The following is an 18,090-nucleotide window of genomic DNA, read 5'->3' on the forward strand; positions in this document are numbered from 1 at the left end:
GCCGCACCCACGGCATATGGAAGTTCCCAGGCTAGGGGTCTAATCGGAGTTGTAGCCACTGGCCTATGCCAGGGCCACAGCAACTCAGGATCTGAGCCGCATCTGCAACCTACACCACAGCTCAGGGCAACGCGGGATCCCCAACCCAATGTGCAAGGCCAGGGATCGAACCTGCCACTTCATGGCTCCTAGTTGCATTCGTTTCTGCTGCGCCAAGACAGGAACTCCCCAACTTTTTTTTATGGAACTTGAGAAGCTAATCTAAAAGTCATATGGCAATGCAAACTTTATAGAGTAAGAAAAACAATTCACCAAAGAAGTACAGAGTTAGAGGGCTAACACTATCTGATATCAAGAATTTGTATATTGCTACAGTGATCAAAACAGTATGTATGCTATTGGCATTAAAAAAGACACATAAGTCAATGGAAGTGAGTCCAAAAAGAGACCCACACATAAATGGACAACTGATTTTTTTTTTTTTTTTTGTCTGTACCCTTGGCACGTAGAAGTTCCCAGGCCAGGGAATGAACCCGCACTACAGCAGTGACAATGTTGGATCTTTAACAAGTAGGGCACCAGGGAACTCCTGGACAAGTGATTTCTGAAAAAATCACTAAGGCAAAGCAATAGAGGTATGACGGACTTCTCAACAGATGTTGCTAGAACAATTGGATATCCACCAGTTAGGAAAAAAGAATTTGGATCCATACTTCACACGATATACAAAAATTAACTCAAAATTGATCACAGATCTAATAAAGACTAGAATCATAAAACTTCCAGAGGAAACAAAGGAGAAAACCTTTGTGACCTTTGGTTAGGTGTTTCTTAGGTACAACACCAAAAGTACAATCCATAAAATAGTAATTACTTGGACTTCATTAAAATTAAAAACTTCTGCTCTTCAAAAGACACTGTAAAAGAATGAAGAGACAACAGAGGTGGGGGAAATCTTTGCAAAGCATCTATCTCCAAAGGGACTTGTATCCAGCACATATAAAAATCTCTTAAAACCTGACTATAAGAAAACAAGTCAAATTAAAACTGAGCAAAAGATTTAAACAGGAGTTCCCGTCATGCCACAGTGGTTAACAAATCCGACTAGGAACCATGAGGTTGCGGGTTTGATCCCTGGCCTCGCTTAGTGGGTTAAGGATCTGGCGTTGCCATGAGCTGTGGTGTAGGTGGCAGACGTGGCTTGGATCCCACGTTGCTGTGGCTGTGGTGTAGGCCATTGGCTACAGCTCCGATTAGACCCCTAGCCTGGGAATCTCCATATGCCATAGGATCGGCCATAGAACAGGCAAAAAGACCAAAAAAAAAAAAAAAAAAAAGATTTAAACAGACACATCACCAAAAAGATACACAGGTGGCAAATAAGTACATAAACAGATGTTCAACATCATGAGTTGTTACAGAGATACAAATTAAAACCACAGTTATATGCCACTACATACATTTTAAATGGCTACAGTTTGAAAAGATGACAATAGCAATTATTGGCAGTTTCATATATTGCTTGGAGCCACTGGGATTTTCATGTATTGCTTGTGCGAATGTACAATGACACAACCACTCTGGAAAATCATTGGCAATTTCTTAAAAGTTTAAACATATATCTACCATAAGATCCAGCCATACTGCTTCTAGGTATGTAGCTAAGAAAAGAAAGCATTATCCATACAAAACTTACACATAAACGTTCATGGAAGCTTTATTTGTAATAGCCTCAAACTGAAAACAACCCAAATGTCCACCCCTAGATGAAAGGATGAACAAATTGTGGTAAATTACACAAAAAAGACATTACTAAAAAGTAAAAAGGAAACATTGATGCCTACAGCAACATGAATTAATCTGAAAGTAGCTATCCTGAGTGAAAGAAGCCAGACAAAGAAGAGTCCGTTTGGTATGAATGAACACATTTATATAGAACTCCATGGCAATTATAGCAAAGTATAGTGACATAAAGGAGATCACTGTTCCTTGGGCACAGGTGTGATGGTGAGACTGGGGAAGGGTGGGAGGAAGGCATTACAGAGGGTTACGAGGGAACTTTTGGAGGTGATGGATATGTTCATTATCTTGATTGTGATGATATTTTCATGGGTGTCAATATATGTCAAAACTCACCAAATATTATACTCTAGAAATGTGCAGTTTATTGTGTCAATTATATCTCAATAGAGCTGTTCTTTAAAAAAACAAAACTTAAAGCCTGAGAATGTACAGTGTGTCACCCAGGATCTGTTTCCAGGCTCCAGAAATGGTAATGCTGCCTCTCCCTTTATCTCACTAGTGTCGGCTGCCTTCCTTTTCTGACTGCCCTCTGAGTTCACCTCACTGTCCAGTTTGGCTCTTCGGCTCCTCCATCATCAGTATAAATGAATGAAATTCTCTCTGACCTTGACTTGAAGATGCTTCTCTTTGCCTGGTAGTACTGTCTGCTATTTTTGATCATCAAGCAATAAGTATACTTAGTATATTTAAAGATACATAAAGATAAATATATATCTATATAGGTGCATACATACTTAAGCTGGTAGATGTAGCTCTGTGTGACCTTAGAAGAATGTCAAAAGACCTCCTTTTCTCTCCTTCAGGCTCCTGGATGCTTGAAAACCCTACTCTTAGTGTCATTCCTTGCCAGCCTTCTAGAGAGATGTGCATTTATTTTGGTGGGGTTTTTAGTGTTAAAAAGGATGGTGTGAAGTCAGTCAGGGGACTGAATAGCTTGAGGGGTGAAGGTGAGATGATGTCAGGAAAGAGATGATAGTAGCATAGACGGGCTCCAAAGGAGTGGTGAATTTGAAGATCAAGTTTATCTTCTTTACAACAGCGCTCAGAGCCACTTATGAATTCATTTATTAAAATGAAAAAAATAAAATAAAAATAATGGAGTTCCCCTCATGACTTAGTGGAAACAAATCTGACTAGCATCCATGAGGACGCAGGTTCGATCCCTGGCCTCGCTCAGTGTGTTAAGGATCTGGCGTTGCCTGAGCTCTGGTGTAGGTCACAAACGCACCTCGGATCCTGCCTTGCTGTGGCTGTGGTGTAGGCCAGGGGTTATAGCTCCAATTTGACCCCTAGCCTGGGAACCTCCATATGCCACAGGTACAGCCCTCAAAAGATGTTAAAAAAGAAAAAAGTATATATTCCTTGCATGTGAAAATAAATAACATATATTTTATGGAAACAACCACTTTTTCCAAAACAAAAGATGTAGTAAGAAGTGTAGCAATTTTATAAATTTGCCAATCTCCTTGTGCCTGGCTTAAGACAGAAGAATTCTCATATTTGTGTACTTAGTCTCTTGTGATATGTCATTTTGATTGACATAAATGAGGAAACCCCAGCCTCACAGAGATACGCAGTAGGAAAACAAAGGGTTATTTTACTAGCATTCCCAGTTTTAAATATTCTCCTTTGATACCAGATCAGAACTTGAGATTTCAGTTCACCAACTTGTGGCAGTTTCTTTTCTTTTTTAAAATTCTATTTAATTCAAGAAATTTTATTGAGGTATATTTGGTATACAATATTACATTAGTTTCAGGTGTCCAACACAGTGATTCAAAATTTCTTTAATTACTTCATTTAAAGTTAATATAAAATATTGGCTATATTTCCTGTGCTGGCCAGTATGTCCTTGTTACTTATTTATTGTACACCTAGTAGTTTGTACCTCTTAATCCTCTACTCCTGTCTTGCCCCTTCCCCCTCCCCTCTTCTCACTGGTAACCACTAGTTTGTCCTCTACACCTGTGATTCTATTGTTTCTTGTTATATTCACTAGTTTATTTTGTAGATTCTACATATAAATGCTAACATACAGTATATGTCTTTCTCTGACTTATTTCACTTAGCATAAACCCTCCACGTTGTTGCAAATATCAAAATTTCATTCTTTTTTATGTCTGAGTAGTATTCCATTGTATATATGTACCACACCTTCTTAATCCATTCATCTGTGGATGGACACTTAGGTTGTCTCCATATCTTGGCCATTGTAAATAATGCAGCTATGAACATTGGGGCGCATTTATCTTTGAAATAATGTTTTGGTTTTTTTTTTTTTTTTCAGACATATCCAGAAGTAGAATTGCTGGGTCATGTGGTAGTTCTATTTTTAGTTCTTTGAGACGCCTCCATACTGTTTTCATAGTGGCTGTACCAATTTCCATTCCCACTAACAGTGTGTAGTTTCCCTTTTCTCCACATCTTTGCAAACATTAATTTGTGTTGTTTTGGTCATATAGCCTTTCTGATAGATGTGAAACGATTTGTTGTTGTGATTTTAATTTGCATTTCTCTGATGATTAACAATGTTAAGCAACTTTCTTTGTGCCTGTTGGTCCTTTGCATGTCCTCTCTGGAAAAATATCTGTTCAGGTCCTCCACCCAGCTTTTAATTGCATGTTTTGTTTTGTTTTGTTTTTATATTGAGTTGTGTGAGCTATTTATACATTTTGGATATTAACACCTTATTTGTCATATCACTTGCAAATATTTTCACCTATTCAGTAGGTCATCTTTTTATTTATTTATTTATCTGTCTTTTTGTCTTTTCTCTGGTGGCACCCATGGCATATAGAGGTTCCCAGGCTAGGGGTCGAATCAGAGCTGTTGCCACCGGCCTACGCCAGAGCCACAGCAACGCAGGATCCAGGCCGCGTCTGCCACCTACACCACAGCTCACCGTAACGCTGCATCCTTAACCCACTAAGCAAGGCCAGGGATTGAACCTGCAACCTCATGGTTACTAGTCGGATTCGTTATCGCCACGATGGGAACTCCCATCTTTTCATTTTGTTGATGCTTTCGTTTGCTAAGCTTTTAAGCTTAATTAGGCCCCATTTGTTTATTTTTGCCTTTGTTTCCTTTGCCTTAGGAGACAGATCCAAAAAAATACCCCTACGACTTATGTCAAAGAGTGTTCTGCCTCTTTTCCTCTAGGAAGCAGTAGCCAAACATATTTATCAATAGTCCTAAATATCTTTAATTTATGTAAAAAAGAAGCCTATGTTTGGTAATTAATGTTCCAGTATCTTAATATATTTGGGGATGACACAGTAAACTTCCACTATTTAGCTTAATTTAGCAAAACTCTAAAGTTTCAAGTTACCAAAATCTGAAGAAACAGTTTTCAAGTAGATATTCCTAAAACATAATTATCCTAAAGAGTTTACCTAAACTCTTTTATTTCATTTACACTTGATTTACTTATAAAAATTTCATTATACCAAGTTATTTTTATGGCTGACAAATTTTGCAACAGTTATAATACAATCTTATTTGATTTCTAGTAAACCTGAGTATATCAAATTATTATACGTAAAGTTGATAACTCTAATATTTGTCTGTATTAATTAAGCAGCAAACTTAAAATAACTTTAATACCAAATATTAACTTAATGCTAAATATTTCCCAGTTTACATAAACTTGAAATTTATTTGGGTTAGTTTCTTTTATAATTCTGAGAAGTTATAAATTCCTTTAGGTCAATTAAATAGAGCTCATTTGTAAATTAATTTTGATAATACCATCCATAGGTAAAGATATATCATATCTATAATGTACACACAGATATATAGACAAACACAGAGATCTCACAGTTTCATTTTTAAAGCTTTGTCATGAATCAAGTATTAAAATATAAAACTCACTAGTTTTTTTCCTTTTTTTTAATTGTTCTTTCCCCAATACATTTTTTTTTCTACTGTACAGCATGGTGACCCAGTTACACATACATGTACACATTCTTTTTTTCTCACATTATCATGCTCCATCATAAATGACTAAACATAGTTCCCAGTGCTACACAGCACGATCTCATTGCTAATCCATTCCAAAGGCAATAGTTTGCATCTATTAACCCCAAGCTCCCAATCTACCCCACTCCCTCCCCCTTGGCAACCACAAGTCTATTCTCCAAGTCAATGATTTTCTTTTCTGTGGAAAGTTTCCTTTGTGCTGTATATTAGATTCCAGTTGTAACAGATATCATATGGTATTTGGCTTTCTCTTTCTGACTTACTTCCCTCAGAATGAGAGTCTCTAGTTCCAACCATGTTGCTGCAAATGGCATTATGTCGTTCTTTTTTATGACTGAGTAGTATTCCATTGTGTGTATATACACATCTTCCTAATCCAGTCATCTATCAGTGGACATTTGGGTTGATTCCATGTCTTGGCTATTGTGAATAGTGCTGCAATGAACATGCGGGTACATGTATCTTTTTTAAGGAAAGTTTTGTCCAGATATATGCCCAAGAGTAGGATTGCTGGGTCATATGGTAGTTCTGTGTATAGTTTTCTGAGGTACCTCCATACTGTTCTCAAGAGTGGTTGTATCAGCTTACATTTCCATCAATAGTGCAGGAGGGTTCCCTTTTTTCCACACCCCCTCCATCATTTGCTATTTGTGGACTTATTGATGATGGCCATTCTGATTGGTGCGAGGTGGTATCTCATGGTAGTTTTTATTTGTATTTCTCTAATAATCAGGGATGTTGAGTATTTTCTTTTCGTATGTCTGTTGACAATCTGTATATCTTCCTTGGGGAAATGTCTATTCAGGTCTTTTGCCCATTTTTCCTTTGGGTTGTTGGCTTTTTTGCTGTTGAGGTGTATAAGTTGCTTGTATATTTTAGAGATTAAGCCCTTACCAGTTGCATCATTTGAAACTATTTTCTCCCATTCTGTAAGTTGTCTTTTTGTTTTCTTTTTGGTTTCCTTTGCTGTGCAAAAGTTTGTCGGTTTGATTAGGTCCCATTGGTTTATTTTTGCTTTTATTTCTGTTGCTTTGGGAGACTCACCTGAGAAAACATTTGTAAGGCTGATGTCAGAGAACATTTTGCCTATGTTCTCTTCTGGGAGTGTGACGGGGTATTGTCTTATATTTAATAAGTCTTTAAGTCATTTTGAGTTTATTTTCGTGCATGCTGAAAACTCACTAGTTTATAAATAACAGAATAAATTAAGTTTAGTTCCAAAAGTCCTCTTTTTCCTCAGTCTCAGGAATTGGAGATGGTCTAGATAAGAGTTTCTGAGCTCCCTAGTAGAACACTACAGGGAGAAAAATGCAAACTCCTCTAGAAGGACTTGTTCTTTAGGGTCAGAGTTCTGAAAAGATGTTTATCAAGTTGGCTTTCTCTAATTTTAACTGCATATGCAATAAACTGGTGTTGGAATATCAAAAGAGCCCCATCTTTGCCATTTTCAGGGAAAGACTGCCTTTAATTCCAATTAAGTACTCATAAGTATTGTAAGTTTCATTTGTACATAAATCTGGTTAGAATGTTAGTTAGAAGCTAGATTTCTGATGCCCCTTGTTTATGAAAGGCATTAGACCAGGTTCCCACCTATTCACTCAGTCCTGACCTCTCTGTGTCTTTCAACTAGGCTCTCCCCAGTATCCTTCAACTGGGGTACTTTTCCCCAGTGTTTTTCAACTGGACTTCCCAAGTATCTCTCAACTGGGGGCCCAGGTACTTGTAATACACCACCAAATAAAACTCAAGATCATCAACCAATTATCAGAAGATCCACAAACCAGGAGAGACTCACCCATATTCATTTAGATTCCCTAAGGAGGTAGATGGGCACAGTGGGCCCTGCTGGTACCAGAGCTCCAGATCCTGGAAGCATTCAGGCAAAGGAGAGAAGTCTGCTCTGGGCCCCTTCATGGTTGTCAAAACTGTCAACAAATAAAAATTGCACAATGTGAGAGCTATGAGTTCCAGGGTTTTTTTGAAGACACACTGAGGACTTTAGCCCAGGAGGCAACCTCTAGAATAGTTCTGAGGAACTTCACCAAAGAGTGGCGAGGTCAGTGTATATATGATTTTGGAGCAGAAGTCCATGTAATCAAACACACTTCTCAGTAGAAGGTTACTGCTACCGAGGCACAAATATCTTAATTATTTTAATGCTTTTCTAAGCAAGGGAAGATGCAAGAAATTGGGTTTATAAAAGTTGCTCCTGAAAATATCTATCTGAAGCCCTGTTCTGCCAGTTTTCCCAGAGCACAGAGGCCTTATTCCTGATCTCCTCCCTGGACGCCTTCCAGGGTGTGTTTAAATTCAACAATTGAAGTGGCTAATGTCACAATACTTGTACAGCTGGATGGCAAGTGACATTCTCTCATTGGTGATGTATTACACTAAATGTATATCATATTGTTTTTCACTTGATCTTTTAAAAAACTGTGATGGAGTTGCCATTGTGGCTCAGCAGGTTAAGAACCCGGCTAATACCCATGAGGATGCAGGTTCAAACCCTGGCCTCGCTTAGTGAGTTAAGAATCTAGCATTGCCTCTGTGGCACAGGTCATGGAATGCGGCTTGGATCTGACATTGCTGAGGCTGTGCCATAGGCTGGCAGCTGTAGATCCAGTTCAACACCTAGCCTAGAAACTTCCATATCCTGCAGGTGTGGTCCTAAAAAGACCAAAAAACAAAACAAAACAAAACAAAAAAACAACCAACAAAACCCTCTATGATATATTATGATTTGGGATGGGGAAACTAAGGCTTAAAGGAGTTAGTTAAGTTATCCAAGGTCACACAACCCCAAAAAATGAAGCTGCTGAGATTTGACCCTAAGTATGGCCTCCAACATTCTAGTCCTTCTCTTATTCTGACATTTACACCTAAAAATCCCTGGGTTTCTAATGGCACTTTAATGTGTATGAGTCATTTGTGCAAAATCTAGGATTTGTTTCCTGGGTAGGTACTGCAAAACCTACCTGGCATTTGAGGCCAGTACATTATAGGAATAAACTACGCTGTGTCTAGGCTTTTAAGTATCTAAATGATTGGGAGTTGGTCTTCAAAGGGAAAATAGAACAGCCTTGTAAAATAGGATTACCAACACAAAGCTTTGTGTCTTAGAATCTTTAAGCCTCAGAACAGAGAGTGCAGAAGAGAAAAAACTTACCTAACTACAAGAGAACTAATGAATTCCAAAAGAAAGAGCCAGTCCTTTTGCTAAGCAACACCAAAATCTGATTATTTGGTGCCTGCTGTCTTGCAAAAAGCAGAAAAGCCAAGTGATAAAAAGACACTACCATGTCTAATGGGCACTTAAAGTATTATTACACATTTACACAACTTTACAAAAAAATTGTCTCCATTTTAAACACCAAACCTTAGTCTAACACTGTTGGACTTCAAAGTCCCTTCAAGGAGAGAGAACACAAAGCCTCTGGCCAAGACCAGACCCTTATCATTGCTCCACCTATCTCAGTGTCATGCTCCCTCCCCCAACTTGAGCAAGCTGGCCTACTCCTTCTTGCCCCTACCAGAAAAAGTATGTGGCCCATTCCTCATCCCACCCCTATAGAGGCCTTATATGTCCCCAACCAACCAGCAAGTGTATCCAAAGACCTCTCTTTCCCCAGCAAATCTGCAGATCAATAGGTATACCACAAGACCTCTCCTCTCCCTGGGCTATAAAAATAGATACCACACAGGGGTTGGCTCTCCCTGATTATCAGGAAGTTGTCCCACTGCACCAGCAGCATCCCTTATCTCAATAAACTCTACTTTCTCATCACCTCACTATGCTGGAAAATTCTTTTTTTTCTGACCCGTTTGCCCAGAACATTGCAGACACCTCTTGTGTCAGCAAGTGTCTTAGCCATAGTGGGTGCTCGGTAGTCCCATGTCTCAGAATCAGAATGGTTTTTACCACAACTTCCCATATCTGTGTGCAGATACAGATGAGCAAAGGAGGCCAAGAGATGAACAGCTGGCCTGAGGTCACACAGTTCTTTTCAGCAGAGCTGAAACAGCCCAGATATGTGGTAGGTGAGTGGTAACAGCCTTGGGCTCTGAAGTCAAACTGTCTTAGTTTAAGGCTCAACATTAATATTTAGTAACAGAGTTGGGGGCCAGTATAATGGATCACACCCAACTTATAAACTTACAGTGAAGGGTCCTGTGATAATCCAAAAGAAAGGCCAGCCATGTGGTATGTGAGCTTTCTGTAAATTCACTACCCTTAATGCCATTAATACTGAACAGCTTCTCTGTGTGCTGCTACCACACAACCTTCCAGGTCTTTCACCAATGTCTTAAAGGGTACCAGACTAGCCACTCCCTCGTATGCCTACTTGGCACTCAATTTTGAGCTACCCCCTAGAGACAGCGCTTATCATCTGAGACTCTTTACATTAAAAGACAACCTTTATAGATCACACATCTCCCCCACACACAACTTCCTCTTACTTGCCTCAACTCTCCCAGAAGTCCCAAACTTTTTCCTTTGCTTAGTCTAAGATGGTATACAAGCCTCAGTCACTTGTCTGCCATCCTTTCATTTTCATTATGAAATTCCCATGCATTTTCATGCCTTATGTCAGTTTAATTTTCAAGGCCCCCAGCTGGAGAACCTAGTTGGGCAGAAAGAAGTGGTTTTTTCCTCCTCCACAGTCTGATTTAAATCAACTATTTATTGGGCTGACACAGGAGAAACTTCTGGGCTCTTTCTTAATCCAGCAGCCAACATCAGTAGAATATTGTCACTTGGGATTGGAGCATTTTACCACAACCTAAATTTGAACAGGGTCCATTCAGGGATTATATCTAAAGGAAGACTGAATAAAGCTGGGCATCTTCCATCCATGTTCACAGGTTGCTTCCATGCTCACAGGTTGTGGCTTCACGGGGCAGAAGTGTGAACAAGGCATCTTTAGGGAGGGAGGTCTCGGTCCTAGTGTCTGCAAACGTGGACCGTGCTGGGTGTCAGGTTTCTGAAAGCAGCCTCTGTTCACAGATCAAAAAAAGGAAAGCTCTGTTTTCGCAAAGTTCAGGCCAAATCCTGGGCCCTCAGGGCTGTGCAAGTTCGGAGCAGAATAAATGCAGTATTTAGAGCCTCTAAGCAAGGAGCGAGAGCCCTTCTGCGGCGTCAGGCGGGATCGGAAGGCGCCCCGGATACCCCGCCTCACTGGCCGAGGTGGAGCAGGAAGCCGGGGGAGACCCAAAGTCCCCTCACTTAGGCGCAGCCCCCAGTTTTTTCTCAGCCGACCCTCCCGCCTTCTCCCGCGAGGCCGCTCAGCCCTACAGCTCCCACAAGGCCGGCCGCTCAGGGCGTAGCTCTACAACTCAAAGGGGCGTGGTCGGTCGAAGGGGCGTGGCCGCGATACCAAGAAGTGAAAACTATGCTTCTCTCTCCCTACCCGGCTTCCCAATACTCGGGAGACTTCTCGAGGGACTGGTCCTCTGACCTCTAGAGTCACTCATCGTCCAGGAGCGTCGCCTGAGACTGGCACTCAGCGTGTGTCAAAGAGTAGGTTGGGGAGGTGCAGGGTGGGGACCAGGTTGCATTAAAGCTGCTGGGGGTTCTGGACTTCCTAGGGAGCCTGTCTGAGGCTCAGAATATTACTTGCGCTAGTTAGGGGAAGCCCTGGGGGAAAGCCGGGGCCCAGACCTCCACTGTGAGCCACAAACCAACAAAACTGGGGAAAAGCCCAACCTTTGAGATGCTTAGGTTATGAAGATGAGCAGGAAAGATGATAGCCAAATGGATGGGATGTCTGTGGACCAGTGCTAAAACTTTTAGATCTGTCCTTCAGAATTCTTTACGTGTCACTCAAAGCTTTTGTCTCTTTTTTTTTTTTTTTTTTTTTTTTTTTGCCTTTTTGTCTTTTTGTCTTTTGCTGTTGTTGTTGTTGTTGTTGCTATTTCTTGGGCCGCTCCCGCGGCATATGGAGGTTTCCAGGCTAGGGGTCGAATCGGAGCTGTAGCCACCGGCCTACGCCAGAGCCACAGCAACTCGGGATCCGAGCCGCGTCTGCAACCTACACCACAGCTCACGGCAACGCCGGATCCTTAACCCACTGAGCAAGGGCAGGGACCGAACCCGCAACCTCATGGTTCCTAGTCGGATTCGTTAACCACTGCGCCACGACGGGAACTCCAGCTTTTGTCTCTTTATGCCTTGTATTGTGTCCTGGGAGAGCTCCTGGTCTTAGTTTCCAGCTCTCTGGTTTGGTTTTTAGCAGTGCCCATTCTGCTACTGAGCCCACATCTTGAAAAGTTTTATTTCAGTGGCTGTTTGTATCTCCAAGATCACTGGTTAATTCCTTTTTTTTTTTTTTTTTTCTTTTTGGCCATGCCTCACAGCACATGGAAGTTCCCAGCCCATGGTTGTAATCTTGCCACAGCACAGATAAGGCCAGATCCTTCACCCATTAGGCCACCAGAGACCTCCATATGGTTAATTCTTTTCATAACTGCCTGCTCTCATTTCATGATATAATATTCATCCTCATTCCTATGATTATTTTAATTAAGCTGACTTTAATGTCCTGATTACTTAAAAAAAATTTTCCTCAGGTGTAAATTCTCTCTTTAAAAAAAAAAGAAAGAGAAAAGGTACATTAAAGTTGTTCTTCTTTTATGTTTTGATTTTCTTAAAATGTTTGTGGTTGGTGGTTTATGAGTTATTCATTGTTTGGTAATTGAGATTCCCTGATTTGTACTCTCTTTGCAGGGGAAGAAAAGGAAAGAAAAGAAAAAAGAAAAGAGGAAGGAAAAGAAGAGAGCACGGCAGGGTTTATTTATTTATTTTTTTAAATGAATGTGGAAAGAGACAAGATTTGTAGCCTGGTGGCTACCTGGGGGACCCCATCCTTCCTGAACCTGGTAGTTATCAGGATTTTCCTTGTTTCTTTTGCTGAAGCTCTCATTCTTTCTGCTCCCACCTGGAAGCAAAGATCCCATCCTCTGCTTCCTGAAGGCTACTTTTGGTGAAACTTCTTGTTCTGGCATCTCAGCTGATTATCCTTTCGGTTTCCCTTGGCTCCCTCCTCCTGGCCTTCAACCCCCTTTTCTCATGTACGTACAAGCGGGAATGGTAGAAAAGAGGGACTCATGGAGCCCTCCCCATTTTTTTTTTTTTTTTTTTTAGTATCTTTTTTCAGTACTTAAAAGGGAGTCGAGTTCCTGTTGAGGCTCAGAAGTAATGAACCCATCTACTGTCCATGAGGACACAGGTTCGATCCCTGGCCTTGCTCAGTGGGTTAAGGATCCGGCGTTGCCATGAGCTGTGGTGTAGGTTGCAGATGCATCTCGGATTCCATGTTGCTGTTGCTGTGGCTGTGGCGTAGGCCAGCAGCTGGAGCTCCAATTTGACCATAGCCTGGGAACCTCTGTATGCCACGGGTGTGGCCCTAAAAAGACAGAAGACAAATAAATAAGTAAATAAACAAGTAAATAAATAAAAAGTCTTGTTGTCAATCCAAGTGTAGAGAATCAAAGTACATTGCTGTGCACATGAGCATTCTCTTGAAATTCTACTGTTTAATTACAAGGAACTTGTTCATTAATGGAAAATTAATGAGCCACAAGCGAAGAGAAAATGCTATCAAATTTCCCATTCAGATGGAATTTCTTTGAGATTAGATTATTTCTCATGTGAAAGTAGGACATGAGAAAAATTCATCAGAGAGAGGAGAGAGAATAAATGAGCAATTTAGAATGAGTTCAGCTTAAACTGAAAAATCAAAAACCAGTTCTAAATGCCTCATAAATAATTCTATTAAAACAGCAAAACCGATAGAGTACAAAATTATTTGATTCCAAATACATACCCTTGAACTTTTGTTATCATGTAGAAAATTACCCACTTGCCTCTGTTGGTTAGTTAGAATTTTGAAAGGAACTTAGTATCTAGAATAGGAGGGGTTTAGCACTGAGTGAGGACAAGGAAATTGATGCTGCCAGTACAGCCTTGCAACAACTTCTGAGGACCCACTCTGGTTTTGGATGGGAATCCTTCCCCTCAGGGAGCGAGTGACTGTGCAGAGTGAATGTGTGTCTTTAAAGGGAGGGCTGCCCAAGCCTTTGGAAGTGTGCCTGCCTTGTTCACTGGCCAGGTGACTTATTGCTTCAGATATCAGTGATAGACTCTAGTTAAAATCCACTTCCAGCTACTTACAAATTATTACAGGTGCTCCACCTTCAGAGGCCTTTGCAACCAGGCAAAACCCTTGTTGTTAAAGACATAGAACAGGGTACCACGTAGCACACACAGTGAGAAAAATTGACATCAACATGCACTCAGTGGTTTCCAGAAATTGTTGTCCACTAGATTGTAGGGTGAGAAGAGAAACATTTGGAAGTTTCCCAGGAAGTGGTGGATTTTTTTTTTTTTTTGGAAGATATGAAGGTGGGATTATCAGATTTAGGAGGCAATGAATAAAGCATGAGAAATGAGCCTAGAATCATGAAGTTTTGTTGTCTTGGCAGAAGCAGAGATATAAGATTTGTCCAGGGCTGCACTGTGGTGGGTGGGCCACAGGGAGGTGATGAAGTGACTACTCCACAGGGTACCACCATTTGGGTTTGGGTATCAAGAAATCCCAATATTACTTGGCCAGTAAAGATGCCATTTGTGGAGGGTGTCTGTGTGTTAATTCTTCATAGCTGAGGGCACTGAGTTGGATGGTTACTGATGTCCTATCTAGTTCCAATATCCCTAGTGTCTGTGACTTCTGTGTTCAGCTGCTAACCAGATGTGAGACCTTGGGCAATTCTTCATCCTCTGATTCTACCACCATGTGATGTTCTCCTGTGTCCCAAGCCCCAAAGTTTGCTTTATTCATAACCAGATGCAGGTTCTTTGGTCTCCAGTGCTCCCCCCATTATTTTTTTTTCTTTTTAGAGCTACACCCATGGCATATGGAAGTTCCCGGGGCCAGGGATTGAATCAGAGCTGCAACTGCAGGCCTATGCCACTGCCATGGCAATGTTGAATCCAAGCCACGTCTTCAACCTACACCACAGCTTGTGGCAATACCAGATCCTTAACCCACTGAGCAAAGCCAAGGATCGAACCCACCTCCTCATGCACACTATGTCGAGTTCTTAACCCTTTGAGCCCACAGTGGAAACTCCAGTTCCCAGTCTCTTAATTGGGCTAACCATCACAGTGTATAAGGTGCTTGACAGCCCTGGGGGAAGACGTGCTGGTTCACTTCCCATTGAGGAGAGTGGAAAAGCTCTAAGAGAGGGCAGACCAGGAGGGGACATCCTGCCAGTGCTTGGGGCATGGGAAAGAGGATATTCATGACACACTTCTGGAGGGATGGCAGAGGTGCTGTAACTGAGTCCAAGCTCTTTCTGCTCACCACACGACAAGTCAGTAAGCTGGGAGACAAGTTGCTGGGGCAAGGAATAACGACTTTATTCAGAAAGCCAGCAGACTGGGAGGATGGCAGAGTAAGGTCTCAAAGAACCCTCTCCCCTCAGTCAGAATTCAGACTCCCTTTATACAAGAAAACGGAGGAGGGGGCCGTAGTTCATTGTTGCAAACTTGTTGGTGCAGAAATCCTTTGTTCTTGCAGCTGTCCACTTAGGTCATGATGTTCCTGTAAACCTCCATCAAAAGAGATGTTATTCTCTGTTCTGCAACTTTTTATCTAAAAATGTAAAGTTCATAGCCTTAAAAATAGGCTATCCTGTATATTTCAGGTTATAGGCAGCATCCTTTGGCGAAAGGTGCAGAGCCAGGATGACTAAGCACAGGTGACACAGGACAAAGGTGAAAGTAAAGCTAAAGGAAAAGGAACACATCTAATAGGGAGTTGGGTTTGTTGTTCCCTATTACAGTGTCACCACTGGTTCCCCTGCAGTCACAGTACATGTTTGGGGGCAGAGTGTGGAGGAGTGTGGTGACGGAGCGGCAGCAGGCAAAGAGATTGACTCTGCTGAGCAATTAGAATGGAAATGTCTTGTTATCATTTTTGATTTTGTGAATGTGTGTTTGTGTGTGTGTGTGTGTGAGAGAGAGAGAGAGTGTGTGTGTGTATTACATTTTAAACAAGGGAGCCAGGTGATGTTTACTTGTTTTGGATGAGATTTTTTTCTGCGATAATGAGAAATTCACATGACTGTAAACAGTGCTAGACTCCAGACACAGGTTCAAACTGTTGAAGCGGGACATCCAGGGAGCCATCCTCTTAGTAAGAGAAGCAACCACTAGTCACAGGTAAGAGTATAACAGAGAAGAGCAAGTCTGACTCCATGTTGGATCTGTTTCTTTTACTTTAACCTTTGTGCTTTGTTGCCTGTGGTTTTTTTTTGTTTTGGTTTTGGTTTTTTGTTTTTTTTGTTTGTTTGTTTGTTTGTTTTTTTGGTCTTTTCTAGGGCCACTCCTGCAGCATATGGAGGTTCCCAGGCTAGGGGTCCAATTGGAGCCACCGGACTACACTAGAGCCACAGCAACTCAGGATCCGAGCCATGTCTGTGACCTACACCACAGCTCACGGCAACGCCGGATCCTTAACCCACTGAGCGAGGCCAGCGATCGAACCCGCAACCTCATGGTTCCTAGTCGGGTTCGTTAACCACTGAGCCACGATGGGAACTCCTGTTGGCTGTGCTTAATCATGCTGGCTCTGCACCTTTTGTAAAAGAATGTTGCCTGTAGCCTGAAATATAAAGGAGAGCTCATTCTCCAGTCTGACCTTTAGAGGTATAACACACCTCCATTCACATAGAGTTAAAAAGTTGCAGAACAGAGAATAGTGTTTGTTTTGTTGGCTGTTTTTGATGGTTTACAGGAAAGTCATGACTTTACCTATGTAAAAAGAGGACAAAGGATCCTGCAAGAATAAGGATTCTGACACCAAGAAGTTTGCACCAACCAACCACCGCCCCCTGTCCCCCAACCTTTAGTATAAAAGAAGCCTAAATTCTAACTTGGGTAAGATGATTCTTTGGGACAGTAGTCTGCCATCTTCTCTGTCTGCTGACTTTCCAAATAAAACCACTAATCCTTGCCCCAACAGCTCATCTCCCAATTTATTGGCCTGTCCTGTAACAAGCAGAACAAGTTTAGACTTGGTAACAGATCGGAGGCCCTACAGTACAACATGGCTTATGTAATCTGGGCCCTGTTAAACATGTCTGGCCATTTTTAATCTAAGAGTATGATTCTTTGTTGTGTTAAGTACAATGGGCCTTGCTGCAGCACAGCAAGGAACTGGGTACAGCTCTGCCATTGGGGCCTTTAGGGAAAGTGCTTGGTAGTACAAACAGCAACAGTTAGCAGGTTTGGAGAGCTTACTCTCCTCTGTCCCAGGCACTGAAAGAAAAATAGATGTTTTTTTCCCCATGGGTTCTATTCCCAAGAGGCTGAAGCCCATCTGTTCTCTTTTACTGGCCCCTCCCTCCCTGTCTTCTCCAGGCACCGTGCAGCCCCACTAAGCCCCTACCGGTTAGGAAGTGCCTGATTCTGTAAAAGGACCGCAGTGTCCTCAGTGTGCTTGCAAGCCTGGTCCTACGTTGAATGGTGGATGAAGACGCAGGACACTTCGTCCTTCTGATTGCTGGTAAGTCCATCTGATGGTGGTTTCTGGTTGGTGACATTATCTGAACTGGCCGAGTTGTTAAGTGTGAGATAAGAGTGGAGGAAACCAGACTGAAGTTAAGAAAGACGGGCCAGTGACAAACCGATTACAAGAATGTGATCAATGACCTGAGGATGGCAGGCGTGCTGTGTGGAGTAGATGAGAGATAAAAGGCAACGCCAGCAGCCCAGTTCTGTTAACAGATGTTCTGAATGCCAGTCTGGGAAGTGCCACATGCAGAAGAAGATGGTTTGTGGAACAGAGTGGCAGCATCATAGAGCAGGTTTTACCAGGCATTGAATGTATTGTATTTTTCATCCTGGACACAGTACTCATTAACCTCTAGTCCAGTCAATCTGTTGGTTATAAAAATGAGCTTTCTTCTAACTGAGATTTCTCATTGTGTAACTTCTTTTTGCAATGCAAGTCCTTCTAACCTTATCCCCAAATACCTGATCCTATCTAGTAAAGAAAATTTTGAGAGTTTTATATAGCTCCATAAACATTTAAGAAAAACAAGGGACTCATTCTAGTTTCTTTTTAATCCTGTTGATGTGCCAAAAAAAGGACAGTAAATACCAGAAATCTTATCACCAAGCACAGATTGTAATTTATACCTAAGTCAAGATGTGATCAGCAAATAAATCTTCTGCCTCCTTAGAAGTCTTTTACCTTAGAAGACTTTCTGATACCTCTATTATGCTGTGTGAATAAAAGTAGTTAA

The 18,090-nt window shown here is 41.5% G+C and overlaps 1 long non-coding RNA gene across 1 annotated transcript in view; it reads left to right on the forward strand.

The window, feature by feature from the left end:
- Positions 1-11,039: 11,039 nt before the first annotated feature.
- The window catches only part of LOC146396793 (uncharacterized), a 41,312-nt gene continuing 34,261 nt past the window's right edge, over positions 11,040-18,090 (forward strand). Inside the window, exons 1-3 of the long non-coding RNA XR_014827834.1 lie at positions 11,040-11,299; positions 12,506-12,657; positions 17,204-17,348. This is a non-coding gene — a long non-coding RNA (uncharacterized LOC146396793). The remainder of the gene's footprint in view (positions 11,300-12,505; positions 12,658-17,203; positions 17,349-18,090) is intronic.

Source organism: Sus scrofa, chromosome 14, assembly GCF_054392235.1.
Source record: "Sus scrofa isolate SSC_HxYL_T2T_F1_AM1 chromosome 14, Sscrofa_HxYL_maternal_Yorkshire_Landrace_v2.0, whole genome shotgun sequence".
Classification (NCBI taxonomy): Eukaryota; Metazoa; Chordata; class Mammalia; order Artiodactyla; family Suidae; genus Sus; species Sus scrofa.